Raw genomic sequence first — 5,260 nt, 5'->3', positions numbered from 1 at the left:
CAAACCAAAACAACAACAACAACAAACCCCACCCCCAAAACAAAACTAGTAGTTGGTGTGACCTTAGATGCATTAGTTAATCACTGTGTATCACAATTTCTTCATCTGTCAACAAAAGTATAATGTCTATTTATAATGTTTCAGTAATGACTAAAGTACTACTGAATATTAAATACCACATTTATGTACATTGTAAGTAAGAACACAGAGAAGCTATCGCTACTAAAATAAGTTACACAAAAGAGGTACAATAAGTCTTAGGTCAAGAAAGGGCATTGTGGCTCGGTTTTAGCGCCATCTTCCTTGAGTCCCTTGCGCAGGCTGAAGAGCAAGAGAAGAAAAATGAGGCAGAGTCACAGGAGCAGAAGTAAGGGATGCTGAGGACCGAGACACCGGAACAAGTTGTTGGGCTGTGTGCTGCTGTCCGTAATAAGTCTCCGTACACCTGGAATGTCACCTCACCAAGATCACCTGGGAAAATGACTGCCTCTCTTACAACTAAAACTAGCCCTCTGCCCTGGACCTTTGGCATTCTGGACTAGTTCTGTTCTCTTGTTGCCAAGTGTAACTTGTGTACAAGAAATCCTCTTTCTGTCAGCTGAAAAAAAAAAAAAAGAAAAAAAGAAAGAGAGAAAGGGCATTGTGGTTGGACTGAACAAGAATAGCTACTGTAGGTTCATCTGTATGGCCTCCAGTTGGCAGAATTGTTTGGGATAGATTAGATATGTCATTGAAGGTAGACTTTGAGTTTTCAAAACACTCATTTTGTTCCCAGTGTTTTCTTTCTGTCTTGTGGTTTAAGATCAAGGTATGAGCATTCAGCTTTTCCTTTGCTGTGCCATCATGGTCTCTAACTTTGAAACTGTAGGTAAATCAACACTTCCTTTTGTAAATTGCCTTGGTCATGGTGTTCTATCACAACAACAGAAAAATCATTAAGACGGGCACACTTGTTCTGATTGAAAAGATGATTAAAGTCTTCATGAAAAAGAGAAACTGTCAATATTCTACGATGGAAGAGGAAGGCATTGCGGGAGGTGGGAACATCTGAGCGCAGAGGTGAGGCCACCATCGTGCCTGGTGTGTTGTAGAGCTCACAGGGAGCATCACCTCTATGAAGACTGAGGAGATAAGAACAGCAGGGAGGGGGTTATCTTAGCTCATGGAAGTTAATGGTTGTCCCATCTATTTGTTCTAATCTTTATTCTCAAACAGTTTGTTTGTTTGTTTTTGAGACAGTCTCTCTCTCTCTCTCTCTCCATCCCTCTCTCTCTCTCTCTCTCTCTCTCTCCCTCTCTCTCTCCCTCTCCCTCTCTCTCTCTCTCTCTCTGCAGCCTCGGGTGTCCTGGACCTTGGCATTGGACTAAGCTGGTTTCAGGCTCACAGAGATCTGCCTGACTCTGTCTTCAGAGTCCTGGTGCTTAAAGTGTACACCATCATGCCCGATCCTCACTTTTTGTAAAATCACACTGGATTTTTTTTTTCTTTTTTGCAATTTGTCTAATCTGAGCATGTACTGAAATGTCTCACCTGTCCTCTTTGTGATCCCTTAGATCACCAGATAAACCCACATTTCAGCCAGTTTTAAGTCAAAGACTTAATAGGAGAGTATCCAAAGCATGAAATCGCCTCAAGAGACAAGAGAAGAAACTAAAAATAATAGAGTCAGAGAGATATAAGCCCTCCTTTGCACAGCTGTATGGACAGTTGAAGACTCGGGGGGTGTCCTAGTTGTTCTCTATTGCTAGGATAGAAAACTAGACTATCAGGACTCAGGAAACTCCCCACAAATGTACAAGGTTCTCCCTTGCCTTGAATAAACAGTAAACCACCACTGGAGAAGAGGAGAGTCATGGGTGAAGGGACCTTAGATGGTTTTATAAAAACCGTGTAATTTAATCTATGTAATTACCCTTTCACTACAAAAGCTTCCCTGATGCCGACCAACTCCAACAAAAACAGCAGTATCTGATCCAATAGGACAAATCAGACATAATAGAATGACAAGAACACAGGTGGAAAAAAGAGAACCAAGCTTTACAAAGAAATGGAATCCCAGGTGTGCACTTCCTGGGCTAGTATAAAGTTCCAGCTAACGGCAGCCGCAACCTGTTAGTTGTTGACTTCGACTGTTAGGGAACAGTGGCATTCTCATGGCTGATTAACAAACTTTTCAACAGTATAAAAATACAAAGTCTTTTTTTTGTTTTTGTTTTTTTGTTTTTTTTTGTTAAATCTTCTAGTTTTTAGAGTTTCTCTGTATAGCCCTGGCTGTCCTGGAATTCACTTTGTAGACCAGGCTGGCCTTGAACTCACAGTTCACCTCCAGGAAAGATCAAAGGCTTAAACAATAATATCAAAATTCTTGCACATCCAGCATTAAAGTCCTAAACACTTTTTTCAGAATCTGGCATTTATGTGAAATATCCTAGGTCTTAAGATAAAGACCTCTGTTTAATTTAGTAGTAATTGTAGTCTTCAAGAAATTAAGCACACATAGACCAGAAAGGACTTTCTCTCTAAAAAGCAATGTATTTACTTCTTAAAATCAACATTAGGCATAGAGGTGGTTTTATTTTTCAGTGAATAAAGAACTTGGCTATTTAAAGTAAATTATTGTAAGTGCTTTTGAAGTTAAAACATTTTCTCTTACTTCAAATCTAATACATTCTTATTACCAGAAAGACATAGAAGCAGACAGACAGACATGATGGGCATATGGCTCTGTGGTACAGTACTTGACTGGTGTAAAGGACTCTGGGTAAGATCTCCAGCAAGGGAGGAAGTGGTTAGGGAAAAAAGATGAACATATTGATAGCTTAGTGGGGAGCCATATGGTACTGAGAAAGGAACAGACTCCAGAGTTAAGCTGTGTGGATTCAGGCCTTGCCATTCCACATGCCACCCTAGTGAATCGAAGCTGTTTCATTTCTTTGCTTCAGCATCCTTATCTATAAGTGAAATGATAGTATAGAAAATGAAAGGTTAGATAAATTGTGTAACAGACCTTCAGTGAATGTGACCCCTGGACACAACTTTCTGGGCCCTTTTTGTCCTAGTATCTTAAAATAGGGATTATGCTGGTTTTGATACAGTTGAAAAGAACTCTTTCTATCTCAAAGTCACCTTCAACAAAAATGTGCTTTCCCTCTATTTTTTTTTCTTACTGCATAGGAGAAAATTTCTGATAAAATCTTTTTTATAGAGTTCACTCTGGTGATGTGGGCACAAGGAAGCTGGTAGGCTGACCAACTCAGCTACCTCCCAGGCCCAGATCCAGGGTTTTGAGTTGGCCCACCCCAATGTCTAGCCCAGCTGTGATCAGCTGGAGTGTATGAAAGGGCTGGTCTTACAGATCCAAAGCTGCAGGATCTCCATGACACAAGGCAAAACAGGATATCGGAGAGGAGCACCCATGAGGATCCAGTACTGATAGAGTAGCAGAAGCCCGAGGACTTCTCATTGCAATGGACATCTGCAAGTTGTGTGGACAAGGGTATACTGTGTGACACCCTGTGACACACTACAGCTTCCACAATGAGATTTTTTTTTTTAATTCTATCTTATTTTCTTTGGGGGAGGAGGTTGCAAGGGTGGAGGGCAGATACAAAGATGAATGGGACTGGGATGCATGATGTGATGTAAAATTCACAAAGAATCAATAAAAAGTCTATTTAAAATCTTAATCATAAGATTAATACTAATAATTGTAAAACAAACCTTTGTTTCAAATTTCAAAGTTTTATCTCCCAGCAATTTTTCCAGAAATGATAAACATTTAAACTTTTTTTTTTTTATCTAAATTGTCTCATTTAGCTTACATCAACTTCCTCTGAAAAGACTAAGACACTGGAGGGCTAAAGGAAAATACATATGTTAAGTGGGTGCCCAGCAAATGTCTTGTCTGTTTCTACCTCTTCATTTTACAGATGACTATATAGAAATAATTCTGTCATAAAGGTGAGGTAAGAGGAAGCCCCTCATTCAGTCATTCCCATGCCTTAACAACACACCCACCAAATCCACAAGGCTCACAAAGTTATCACTTGTCTGTCAAGATAGTACCTGAGGGGGCTAGTGAGATGGCTCAGTGGTTAAGATCACTGGCCACGGGATGGTTCACAACCATTAGTAACTCTAGTCCCAGAGATCCAACACCCTCTTCTGACTTCGTGTAGCAGACACACATGTGGGCACAGACATACATGCAGGTAAAACAATTATACACATTTAAAAAAATCTAAAAATTAAAAATTAAAGCATTTTTAATGTTACAGGCAAATTTAGTTACCTTTTCCTATATAAAAAAAAATTGCCTTTTACCTAAGTCTCACAAACTCATGCAGTTGCTCACACTGATTTTTAGGTCTTGTCAGTTTCCTAGACCTTCAGTTTTCAACAGCTAAAACCAACATTTAGATTATAAATCATGGCAATTCAGAACCATGTGATTTTTATTTATTTTCGGAAACAGGGTCTATAATGAAGCCCAGACTGTTCTGGAACTCTTTGTGTAGACCTAACTGCCCTCTAACACACTGCAATCCACCTGCCTCTGTCACCCTAGTGCTAAAATGAAAGGGACGCGCCCCCACACCCTGCCCAATCCATACACTTTTAAGATTTTTTTTTTCAAACAGGTTTTTAATAAATAGCCCTTGATTGGCTTGGAACTTGCTATGTAGACCAGGATGATCTAAAGATTGAGGAGATCAGGCAGTACCGACGTTGGGTTACTGGAATGTATCATGCATCACAAAGTATTTTTACTTAAATCTAAATATGTAATTTAAAATATAGGTTTATTTAAGCCAACAGTAGCACCAACCGGTTGAATATAACCATTCATTGTATTAGATAAACTATCTGCCCAGAATGTAGGCGTGCCCGTAGGCACTGAATTGGTACCGTTTTGAAACCTTCCCCAACGCTTCAGAAACCGGTGGAAAGACTACCTGGTTCAGCAAACAAGAACCGAGAAGAGGAGGGGCCAGGAGGAGGCCGGTCTCCATAACCCAGCGCGAGACTACGCCTCGGCGCATGCGCACCTGCAGGCCGGACCCTTCCATGTGCCAGATGGGGGAAGCGAGCAGAAAACAGCCTAGAGATTTTGAATCTCTCCCTTCAAGAAAGAGTCTAGGCTGTGAGGAGTTCCGTGAACACAATGTTCATGTTGTTCTCCCAAACTCCGCATCAGGGACCCTAGACAGAGACACCTAAAACAAAAGGTGACTTCTTTTGTCTCCCCCCTCTCTCTGGG

Source organism: Mastomys coucha, unplaced genomic scaffold (genome assembly GCF_008632895.1).
Source record: "Mastomys coucha isolate ucsf_1 unplaced genomic scaffold, UCSF_Mcou_1 pScaffold21, whole genome shotgun sequence".
Taxonomy (NCBI): Eukaryota; Metazoa; Chordata; class Mammalia; order Rodentia; family Muridae; genus Mastomys; species Mastomys coucha.
This window is presented reverse-complemented; position numbering follows the sequence as displayed.